This window comes from Rhineura floridana, chromosome 5, assembly GCF_030035675.1.
Source record: "Rhineura floridana isolate rRhiFlo1 chromosome 5, rRhiFlo1.hap2, whole genome shotgun sequence".
NCBI classification, from domain to species: Eukaryota; Metazoa; Chordata; class Lepidosauria; order Squamata; family Rhineuridae; genus Rhineura; species Rhineura floridana.
The window spans coordinates 61135879-61148481 of NC_084484.1; the positions used below are offsets into that span (position 1 = coordinate 61135879).

The following is a 12603-nucleotide window of genomic DNA, read 5'->3' on the forward strand; positions in this document are numbered from 1 at the left end:
CACTGGACTCTAAGCTGCATATAAATGATTCAGTGGAACTCCAGGGCTTGGCAGCATGCTCCTGTCCACTCATGCATTTGTTTACACACAATTAGATTAAATGCACAAATAGGGCTGTAGTCTGGGCAGAACTGGGTAAGTGGATACTCTCTCTTTTCCCTCACTTGTAGCTCTGTCTGCTGCACATGCCCAACTATTATTACACCCTGCTCTCCAGCCCAGCTTGGTGCCTTGTGAGAATTCCTTTGCCTGGCCTAAAAACCGCTTGATCTCTCCTGTGTAAAATGCCCTCTTACACCTGGGTGTGACTGCAAAAAAGAGCACTAGAATTTGGCAATTAAACATCTGTGATGGATAAATAAAATCATAATCCCAGGGAAGTGAAGGATGTGTCACATATTATTTCCTTTGCTTAATTTATTTTAATAAGCTAACAACAATGAAATGGACAGGAGAGGTGTTTTAGGAATGGAGAAAAAAGCCTTACAGAAAATGCAAAGGATTCATCAAGGATCTTTCACAGGAAAGCCACTAGCTACACTAAATTTTTTCTGACGCATGGGTATCAGGCTGCAGAACCATTTCCTTTGTGGTGGCTGTGTTTAAAATAATAATACCCACTGGTCCATGGTACATTTGATGACCAATTTGTATTTTGTATGCATTGCCCTGAATCTGAAAGTAGATACTTTTTCTAAAGTGAAAGCAAGGGAGATATGAGCCTGTAAGTGGATGCAGACGCTTATTGAACTTACCAGATGTATGTATTGATGGGGATATGTATTCTGATCCAGGGTCACTATGACATGCAACACAAGCAACTAGAGCTGGATTGGGGATATAATATTCCCTTCATGTTTCAAAATAATTCAGACAATAATACTTGAATCTGGTAAGTTCAATACACATCTGGTAAGTTCATTAAGCTTCTGCATCTACTTACGCGCTCATATCTCCCTTGCTTTCACTTTAGAAAAAGTTATCTACTTTGAGGACCCACTTGAACATTACTATTTTGATGTCTTTCAGATTCAGGGCAATGAATATAAAATACAAATTAGTCATCAAATGTACCATGGACCAGTTGTTTGGGTTATCTTACCTCTATCCTACTCCAGAACCCCTCCTCATAACACAGTTAGCCCTACTTTCTGGGATGAAGGGGTCATGCAACCTAGGTTAGAACATCCAATGATGGTAGCAGAGATTCTATCCTTAGTGAAGGATACTGGGAAGGGATGCAAGCAGCACCTTCCCTCTCAAAAGTTATTCTATGGGTAGTGTATATTTGTTAAGTCTCAATCCTCTGAGAATCTCCCAGCGGCTAAGTTTGGTGTACGTGCACTGAGACAGGTGAAGAAAAGAAGTGGCAGAGATCTGGCTACAAGAGAGGAAGTGGCTCTTCTACTGTAGGTTGCCTTCCCTGAATCAAAAACCCTGGAATGTGTTTGCGAGTCGAAGCCATAATCACATGAGCATTCAGCAAGCAATGCCACTAAAATCCGTACCTGTAACACATTCATTAACTGTGAGCTGAACATTTCCTTAGTCTTTTATTTAACCAAGGATTTCTTTCATACTTCACCAGCATCAACTCAAATCCACTTTTTTCTATTCCTTTCACTCAAATAAGTAGCTAGTATGGTTTGATTTCACTGTCAGCAATACACTTGTTCCTCCAACCTACTTAAGAGTTTTATCAAGTGTATTTGGTCTTTTAAAAAACTAGCACAGGGGTGCAGAACTGGATCCGACTGCTGGGCCAAATCCATACATATCCAGTCCTCCACGAGCCATTTTGTCACGTGGGCAAGACCACCCACCTATCAATCAGCTGATATCATATGACATCATGTGACTGTACCTTCAATCTGTGGCTTCAAAGGACAAAATGAAACACACTCTTGTGCTCCCAATTCTTCCTTTGCAGCATCAAATTGAATTCAAGCCGCAGTTGCAAAGGAAACTGCAGCTAGAACTGCAAAGGAAGACTATATGATGTCAGATGTGGGAGAGGTGGGTGTGGCTCACAAAAAATAGTTTGGTGGGGCAATTTCTTAAGGCTTGGTGGCCTAATTAGGCCTACAGACTGCACATTCTCCACAACTTCACTAGTACACAGCAGCACAGTGGTGCTGGAGTTAACCTGAGGTTGATTTTGTGAACATGTTTTAAGGTAAGTGTTCAAATTATCACATGATCTTTAGAGAAGAACTACATGTATTTTAAAAGTCAGTCGCCCTAATACATCTGACCACCATGCTTACAGAAAATAGAATGTGGGATGGTAACTTTTTTAAAAGTAAAAATGAGAAGTTATTTTGCTGCCTGAAATAAAAATTACCTGAGCTAAGAAGCCTGAAGGAAGAGTTTAGAAGTAACAAAACTGGCATGAATATGACCTTCCTAAGCTGCCATGATATATTTGCCAAAGCAAAGACTGCCCAAATTTGAATCCAAACAATTTGCCTAGAGCTTGCAGTTTCTTTAAAGAATATAATTAAATGTAAGCTATGTTTGCTATGGGATATTTGTGAATAAAGTCACATGAACAGCTCCACAATGTTTTATACTAGTTTACATGTAGGTTCCTACATTAAGTCTATGATACTGAGAAGTAATGAAGCTGCGAAATTGACAGAGCCAGTTATTTGACTAAGCTATGAAATGTGGTTTCTAATCATTGGATTAAAAACAAAACAAAACACTCAACAGATAACTGCTGGGACAATGTGCAAATGTTAATTTCTAATTCCCTTTGGAAACCATTACCCACACAACACTGGTGCAAATTTAAGCTTGATGCAGCCACAAGCAAATGAACATGCAATCCACGTGGAACAAACGTCCTGCTACTAACTCTCAGAGACAGTTACACACAAATGCTGATGAAAGCTGCTTGGAGGAGGAGGAACAAAGGAAAGGAGGCCAGATCGAGGAAGCAAAATATATATCCAACCATAAAACAAACACCCACTCACACGAATCCAGATGCATTATTGAAAACAGACTAACGGGCTTATTAGATCTTCGATTCAATTCATTAATGGAACTTTCCCGTTTTACAGCACAATGCTTTCTACACGTTTTCTCTGAAGCAAATGGCATATCTTCAATTAAGCGTGTGCAGACTGCAGCCTAAGATTACTCAGGCACACAACCTGCACTGTTAAGTATACAGCATCCTATACTCATACTTCAACTTTCCCTCTCTCCCTTTCATCTGGCAGACATTTATTCTAGAAGATCGCGCTGTGGATAAAGAGCCGGCCCTTGAAGAAGGTACATGGTGCTTTCCTATCTATATCTCTTGTTGCTCCACCACGAGAGAGTGAAAGTGCGTTAGAAATAAGAAAGAAAGCGGCCTCCTCCTTCTCTCTGTCACTCCCTCATTATTCCCTACACATGGGGAGACCAGCGGCGTCTCCCGGTAAAAGCGCGAGGTGCTACGGGAGGCCAAGGGAAAGACAGGCTTTCCAAATGAGGCTGGAGAGGGTCTCGTCCACCCGCCCCCAAGTGGAGTGGGCGGCGTGTCCTGAGCTGTGCTTACCTAGTGCTTCGGCCGTCGCTTCCCGCCCAGGGCCCAGCAGGCTCTCTTGCAAGGCCGGGCAGCCCTCGACGGTGAGATGGGAGACAGCAGCGGCTGCTTCTCTTTCTCGTCGCCCTCCTCTTGTCGCCTCTGCCTAGATTAGGCGGTGGTGCCGGTGCAGGGACGGGAAGCGCGCAGGGTAGCGGACCCCGAGGGCTAAGGTGGGGACGGTGCTAGGCCAGGCCAGGCTAGGCTAGGCCTGGGAACAGGGAAGGCCGTCGGCGCTCTAGGCGTCCGCGTGGCTGTCGAGATGGTGGCGGTGGCTGAGCAGGGCCGCGCTGCGCCTCCGCCTTTTCCTCTTGGATCACCCAGAGCCCAGCAACACCATCTTGGAGGGAGGGGAGTGTAAATTAGAGATGGGGGGGCGGGCAAAAAGGAAAGGAAAATAAGAAGGAAAAAAAAAACAAGAGACACGGATGTCAGCGCGGCGCAGCCTCGGAGGACTTGCGAGGAGGGAGGGATGGCCCAGCATGCACCGCGCGCCGAGCAGCTGGGCGAGGGGTAGTGCGGCGCACTCTCTCTTTCTCGCGTGCTTGGCCACTCTACAGGCCTCCCGATCATAGAGTCGAGGGTGAGAGGCGTGGCCTAGGGATGCGTTCCCCGCGGTGCAGTTATCAGATGAGGCATCGCTATCATTGGCCGCTAAGTCTGTCCTTCCTATGCCCCCTGCCCGTGGAATCTTGTGAGCGCGACGACAGCTCCCCGCCGTTTGGCAACAAGGCATATGCTAGGAGGTGGTGTCGGCGTCAGTGGGAACCGGGAAGCCAGCAGAGGGCAGAAAGGGAAAGAAGGATAGGATACAAGTGTCAGGCAGAAGCAAGATTCAGTTCTGTGTGCATAAATGAATAAAATTACCGTGAATGTCTAAAAATGATGACATTCGCATCAGAGTGCAGATGAGCTCCAGAAAGTTAACTTTATATGTATATTTTAATTTCTCTCTGCTTCCTGAATTTTAGACATGCTGATCAGTGAATGCTGACAAGCACGTTAAGGTGACTGGTGTCCATTGGGATTGGTAGGGCGGAAGGACGGGTGACCAACTGTAGGTGGAGCCAGAGCCAATGACAGGCAGAGTCACCCTATGACTGGTTTGTAAATAAGAAGGCAGGGAGGTGGGGACTGGCTGAGGGCAGACAAAGGTTAGTGGGGTAGTGCCCCATTTGCCCAAATGGACTGATCTCTGCAAGCAGTGTCAACATTCACTAGCGCACTTTTAAGTTTTTGGCTGTTCACAACATTTATTTGAGATGATTGGCACATGAATGTGGGCTTTAATTTGACACATTTTCCATATTGACTGTCATATAATATATCTGTATCTCTTATCTATTTATGTATCCCTGGGAGAAAGAAGGTGGTAGATTGTGCTGTTTCAAGCTTTGATGGAGCATTACATCATATTTTACAAACTGCATCATATACAGTATTGTGGCGGAGGTGCGCAGCACTTTTGGAAGTGTTGGATGGCTTTTGCGGAAACAAGGAAACACATCTAGGAAAGCACTCTGTGAGACATTTCAGATGGTGTTGCTCTGAGATACATGGGGAAGGAAGCTTAGCAAGAGGCTTTCTGGAAAGCTGAGCCATATATATAATTTATAACAGAATGTGAGCGCTTTCCTGACACACAGTAGGTGGTGGCTAGGAGCATCATATTATGGCTTTCTGTTTTTACTGTGAGTTAAAATAAAAGGGTAAAAAGTCTGGATAAAGAGCTTTTTGGAGCTGTGTTGCCCAAAACTAGAGATATTTATAGATAGTATAGAAATAAAAATGTGCTGAACCAGTGTCTGGCTGCTACAATGGACTGGATGAGGGCTAATAAACTGAGGCTCAATCCAGGCAAGACTGGGATACTGCTAGTGGGTGGTTCTTCTGACTGGATGGTGGATGTCCAACCTGTCCTGGATGGGGTTGTACTCCCCCTGAAGGAGCAGGTTCATAGCTTGGGCGGTTCTCCTAGAACCATCTTTGTCACTTGAGGCTCAGGTAGCCTCGGTGGCACGGAGTGCCTTCTACCAACTTCAGTTAGTGGCCCAGCTATGCCTCTATCTGGACAGGGATAACCTGGTTTCAGTTGGCCATGCTCTGGTAACCTCCAAGTTAGATTACTGCAATTCACTCTACGTGGGGCTGCCTTTGAAGACGGTAACATTATAAATGTTAATAATACCAACTTATCAGGAGGTCCATTCCACACAACATAGAAAGCAAACCTTTAGTATAGTGGCACCTACCCTTCGGAATTTCTTCCCCTTAGATGTTAGACAGGCACCATCTCTGTTATCTTTTTGGTGCCTACTGAAGACCTTCCTCTTTCAACAAGCTTTTTAAGTAGAGACCTTATCCCAGTCTGCGTCTGTGGTGGAATTGTTTAAGATGGTTTCAATATATTTAGTTTTCAATATGTTTTTATTGCTATTTGCTGCCCTGGGCTTCTTTGGGAGTAACGGCCAGATATACATTATAAAAATAAGAATTGCTTTTAAAGGTTTTTAAAGCTTTTTTTTTTTTAAAGATGTTTTTAAAGATGTTTTCATATATTTTAAAGTCTGTTTTATGGTGTTTTAGTGTTTTTGTTTGCCACAATGAGTCCCTACTGGGAGGAAGGGCGGGATATAAATTTAATGAATTAATTAATAATAAATAAAATATAAATGGAGAGAAACATATCTGCATTTATTTTGTCTCTCCCTCGCCCCCAAGTTTTTTTGCTACTGAGCTTGTAGTTTATCTCTGACCACATTCATACCATACATTTAAAGCACTATTATTGAAATGGCCATTGCTTCTCCAAAAGAATCCTGGGAACTGTGTTTGTGAAGGGTGCTGCGAGTGTTAGGAGACCCCTGTTGCCTTCACAGAGCTAAAATTCTCAGAGTTCCCTAGAAAGGAGGATTGATTGTTAAATCACTTTGGGAATGGTAGTTCTGTGAGGGGAATAGGGGTCTCCTAAACACTGTCAGTATCCTTAACAAACTATACTTTCAAATATTCTTTGGGGGAAGATATGATTATTTAAAATAGTCCTCTACCGTCACTTTCTTTACAGTGGCCTCTACAGTTCAGTCCTAACAATCTTTACTTGGAAGCAAGTCCTACTGAGTTCAAGGGTCTCCTTCCCAACTTAGTGTGGATAGGATTGCAGCCATAGGTTAGTTGGTAATCATAATCTTGTTACATTCTGTAGGTTAAATATGTTTTTAGTGCCAGCAAGAATGCAAAGTGAAAGGAATGGCCTGTGCAATATGACCTTTGAAAACAAGCTAGAGGAAAATCCATAGGCTTGTGTCCTTGTATGACCTGGAGGATGACTTGCAGTACCTAATCTCTACAAGGCATTCACAGAGCTTTTATTTATTACAGCCTTTAAGTGGATAAAGGGATGGGACTCTAGGATGGCATTTGTATTAACTAGAACTGAGTTTGTAGTAGATTAATGCTGTGGTGTGCAGCTTGGCAAATACAAGCATATAACTACAAGTGTGGTCACTTTAACATTATCTACAGCACTAATTAGAATATCGCCCCAAATGCAAGCTGAAGGAATTTTTACTTCTTGAGAAAGTAGCCAATTAATTCTGCAGATGTAAAAAAGCCAATAGAACCCTCCCCACCACCTTATTTAGGGACTTATGTAGAATTTTACCTGTATTTTAATTAATTCAGATTTGCTGTGGAGCTAGAGAAAGATGTGTGATTTCACCAGCAAATGGACTTGAATGGCCTTGCACACTTTCCATAGCTCCAGTGGAGGCTAGTTAATGAGGGCAAATAGGGCACTGTCCCACTAACCTCGGCCTAGCCTGAGCCAGCTCCCTCCTGCTTGTATTCTTACAACCAGCTGAGGCGGTGGCCCTGGCTGTCAGCTTTCTGCTCCTCAGCCTCAGTTTTGCTCTTGTAGAACTCAGCCGGAGGATAGAAACAAAACTATAATTAGTTGGTTCTGCATATGAGTGGCTCTGGCTCTAGCTACTGTTGGCCTCCTTATTGTCCGTCCTGCCAGTCCCAATGGGCACCAGCCACTATTGCGTAGCTCAGTGGCAGGGCGTATGCTTTGCACGCAGAAGGTTCAATTCCTGGCAACTCCAAGTAGAGACAGAAAAGACTCCTGCCTGAAACCCTTGAGAGTCTTTGCAAGTCAAGGTAGATGATACTGAGCTATATGGGCCGATGCCTGACTCGGTATAAGGCAGCTTCCTATGTTTCCATCCTGGTAGCATCATGTGCCTTTATGGGACTGAGCTGCCTTATGCCAAGGTTATGGTGCTGGCATTAGGACTCTAAAATGCGACCCTGTTGCTGTGCTGGTGGAATGATTCATGTGATCATTCCACCATGGAATTGCATGGCACCGCAATACCTGGTGGAGCGCCTCTCCCAATATGAAACTACCCGTACACTGCGCTCAACATCTAAGGCCCTCCTCTGAGTACCATCCCATCAAGAAGCTCGGAGGATGGTGACTAGAAATAGGGCCTTTTCGGTTGTGGCTCCCGAACTGTGGAATGGTCTCCCTGATGAGGTGCGCCTGGCGCCGATGCTGCTATCTTTTCGGCACCAGGTGAAAACCTTTTTATACTCCCAGGCATTTTAAAGTGTATTTTTACAGTATTTTATTACTATGTTGTATTCTGGATGTTGTTTGGTTCTCGTATTGTTTGTGTGTTTTTGTTTTTTGAGTTATTATATTTATTGTATTTATATATTGTGCCTGCTTTTACCTTTTATGTACACCGCCCAGAGAGCCTTCGGGCTTAGGGCGGTATATAAATTAAATTAAATAAAATAAATAAAAATAAATAAATAAATAAATAAAATAATTTTTAGTCCCACTGAGGTAATTGGAATGGGAATTTCAGAAACATGATCTCGTGTTTCCCAGTCCTCCCAGCCTGTCTCAGAGTCAGCACTCATTTCTTTTTGCTTTGGCAAATATGGCAAAATACACTGAAGCATTTAAAAACACACACAAATAACACTTATAGCACCAATTTCAGGAACAACAGCTTGACTAAATCACTTTGGACTCAGGCAAAATATCTTCTGGATGAATGCCAGAATTCATGATATGATGATAACGTTTCTAGTGCGGAATTAGGGAAAGGGTATGTAAGGGAAACAATTGTTTTGCCTTTTGGAAATGCAAGTACTGCTCAGGATCAGTGAATTTTATTATCTGGAGGTGTGAAGTGAAAATAATTTTCTTCTGCTATTATATAAGGTACTAAAAGTGTATAATACGATGTTTTTAATATTAACAAATGAAGAATGTTTCTCTGAAAATTGTTCTCCATGCATTTTTTTTCTTAATCTTGGGTTGAAAACATCAGTCATGTGCATTGTTTGAACTGTGAGGAAAAAATTATTTATTTATTTATTTTATTTATTAATTGAATTTCTTAGTTGCCCATCTGGCTGGTTATCCAGCCACTCTGGGCGATGTAGAAAATAAGCATACAGATACAATAAACATTAAAAATCTGGACACAAGATAATAAAATCTAGCCCACCCCAAAAGCCTGCCTAAAGAGCCAGGTCTTCATGGCCCAGCGGAAACTCATTATAGAGGGGGCATGGCGGAGATCATTTGGAAGGGAGTGCCACAGGGTGGGGACCACAATTGAAAAAGCCCTCTCTCTGGTCCTCACCAGTCTGGCTGTTTTGACTGATGGGATAGAGAGAAGGTCTTTTGAGGCTGATGTTGTTGGACGGCATAGCTGATGATGCTGGAGTCGCTCCTTCAGATAGACTGGGCCGAAACCGTATAGGGATTTAAAGGTCAAAACCAACACCTTGAATTGGGCTCAGCAAGCAACTGGTAGCCAGTGCAACTCTTTTAGCACTGGAGTTATGTGATCTCGCCGGCAGCTGCCTTTAATCAGGCGCACCACCTCATTCTGTACCAGTTGCAACTTCCAGACCGTTTTCAAGGGTAGCCCCATGTAGAGCACATTACAGAAGTCTAGGTGAGAGGAGACCAGGGCATGTACCACCGATGGGAGCAGGTGATTGGGAAGGTAGGGGCGCAGCCTCCATATCAGATGGAGTTGATACAGTGCCGCCCGGCTCACAGCTGAAACCTGAGCTTCCATGGACAGTTGGGAATCAAGAATGATCCTGAGGCTGCGGACCTGGTCTTTCAGGGGCAGTTGTACCCCATTGAGCACCAGGTCCAAATCCCCTAACCTTCCCTTGTCTCCCATGAGCAGTACCTCAGTTTTGTCAGGGTTCAGTTTCAGCTGAAATGGGGGGAGCTGACTCCACTCCCTTGAAGCCAGTTCATACCTCCCTGTAGCCTTCTAAAATAATTGCTAAGAGAGTTGCACAAATAGGTAAATGAGCCTAGCTTGTTTGGTCTCCCTGTAGATTGATCACTGGTCATATGTCTAGCTTATATTTGTACCTTACATTTCCTCCAAAGAACTCAAGATGGTGGGCATGGTTCTTCCACTCACCATTTTATCCTCATAACAATTCTCTGAGGCAGGTTAGGTTGAGACGCAATGAATGGCACAAGGTGACTTGGTGAGCTTCATGGCTGAGTGAAGATTTGTACTTTGGTCTCCCAGGTCCTAATCCAACACTCTAACTACACCACACTGAGGTTTACTACAGTCAGCTTGTAGGGTTTAAATTAATATATGGGCCCTGATTCATCGTCTGTTTATGTGTATGCAAGCAACTGCTTCCTCATAGCATACTGTTTTACATGTTTTCCCAGTTGCAGGGAAATGCATGGAGAATGGCATGGCATGCTGGTTTGAAAAAATAATAATGAAAAGTTAGCAAAAGGAATAGTGATATTTTGAAAGGAAATATTGATAAATGAAAGGAAATATTGATAAAATTATTCTTCATATTGATATCTTAGAGGTGGATTTTTTTAATTGCTTCCGAACTATGGCAAATTACTACATAAAAATCCAATCTGCAACAATAGAGAATAAGCAAATTAATGGAAAATTCAGTAGCAAATCCGAATTGGGTGGAATTCTAGCACAACCTTAAATGGGGGACAGTGTGTTGGATGATATGGCTTGGCACTTAGTAAGCCATTAATGGAGTAACCAATCAAATAATGTATTTCAGCCCTGCAGGAATTGTGAATGAAAGTTGAATGATGCTGGAAAAGGTGTTAGGAATGAAGGCTGCGAGTAGCACCAATTATTATGTTGTTTAGGAGCTCTATTATACAGGTGCAGGAGTGCCTGTATACTGATGGGGCAAAATCATGTTTTACCATGTTAAATTGAAATTACCCTGCTATGCCCTTCTGGTGGTTTGAGTAAGCACAAATGGCCACGGAAAACTACAGACCTTATACTGTTAGAAACGCTTGATTAACAAGCGTGCCAATTTTCATGGTGATATTAAAAAAACTCAGGGATAATCGACAGGTTAGAGTAAAAAAAAAAAAAAGTCTGAAACAACCTGGAAGTTCAGTGCATTTTTTCCCAAGTCATTTTTGCCTAGTTTTCCCCCCGCCTCCAATTTAAGAAAACTGATGACAGGTACAGCACTTTTAGTTGTCCCATTTGATAGCCCCATCATGGGAGGAGTGCCTTTTGGGGTTTTGAAATAAAAAAAAACAACGGTTGTCCTGGCTAAGCCCGTTGGAATAAAACTCAGACTTGCTGGTGTATTTTTCTGCAGTATGTTTAATGAGAAACCTCAGTCTAGAATGCTTCATGGGACAGCTTACAGGTTACACAAGATTCTGCATCCTTACACAGCATAATCGGGCATGGCAGCTTAAAGCTAAGACATTGTCGCAGCAATTAGACACACACCCATGACCCTGAAATAGGCGTGGATGGGCCCTTTCTACTTGTGTGAGGAAGGTATCACAGAACTGGATTGTGTGTGCGAATGAGCATTCCTCTTAGACGGGAAAGTGGAGGCTAGCTGAGCCTGCTGGTGCAGTTGTCTGTGTGTCTGTGCAGTGGGGGGGTGTTGGCACTTTTTCAAGATTCTCCTCTAGAGGAGGTATGTGTGGCAGCAGCAGCTTGGATGAAGAGGGGGGTGGAGGGAGGAGAATCAGCCGGTGTTCTCTCTGTTGTAACTGGAGCTAAGGGAGAGGAACTGTCACTATCAAAAGTACTGAAGCCAACTGTCTCGGTTCTTCCTGGTTGCCAGGACCCTCCTCTGGGTCCCATTCTGTATCTTTGTCTTCTTCAACACTCCAGGACTGCTCTGTAGAGCTCATGACAACAGTTGATTTTTAATTAATTTAGAAAACTTAATATGTGACCGTATGACTATGCACCACATGCACAGATTGACATTCTCCCCTCCCACTCCCCACGTTCTAAAAGCACAGATAAAATGGCCACAAGACTAAAAAACCCTCTTTTTTTTGTCTTTAACCTGTGGATCCTCCCAGTTTTTTGAATATCACAATGAAAACTGGCAGCCTTGTAAAGGAAGTGATTCTGAGTTGAGCAGTATAATTTTTCCTTGTGAATTCACTTATGCAAAGTACCAGAATGGCAGCGGGGGTTAATTGCAGCTTTGCTGCCATGTCCTCCTCTTCTGTGACTGTGGCTGGTCAGTAGCCTAAATGTAACCACAGGCAGTTCCCCCTCTGTGGATCTTGAGGGGATGGAGGATGGCAGAGGAGAAAGGAGGGGGGAATTTTTTAAAAAAAGGGGGGAAACCAGGGGAAGAAAAAAATTACAGTTTTGCATACTCTTCTTTCACATAGGAGGTTGTTACATAGCTCAGTCAGTAGAGAAGCAGACTTTCAAGCTGAGGATCTGGGGTTTGTCCCACTTCAGGTGGATTAAAATATTGATATTTTGAAAGAAAATGCCACCGTACAATCAAATGTTGCACAGAAGGTTGAAAAGGAAACGTCAGGGATTCCTTTTCCATCATCTCCCTTCCCTAGATTCTTGAGCTGATTGTGAATATCTCTCTGTTGCCCCAACTTAGCTAGAATAGCTTTTCAGGAATGGTCTGGTGGTGGTCTGTCCCTCTAAGTCCAGAGGATATGGGGCTCCTTCAGA

The 12603-nt window shown here is 43.3% G+C and overlaps 1 protein-coding gene across 5 annotated transcripts in view; it reads right to left on the reverse strand.

Moving 5' to 3' along the window:
* UBE3A (ubiquitin protein ligase E3A) overlaps positions 1-4156 on the reverse strand; it is a 54576-nt gene extending 50420 nt beyond the window's left edge. For all 5 annotated transcript variants that reach the window (XM_061626938.1, XM_061626934.1, XM_061626933.1 and 2 more), the window contains exon 1: positions 3551-4156. The gene's annotated coding sequence lies outside the window, so the exon portion shown is untranslated. The remainder of the gene's footprint in view (positions 1-3550) is intronic.
* Positions 4157-12603: the final 8447 nt, after the last annotated feature.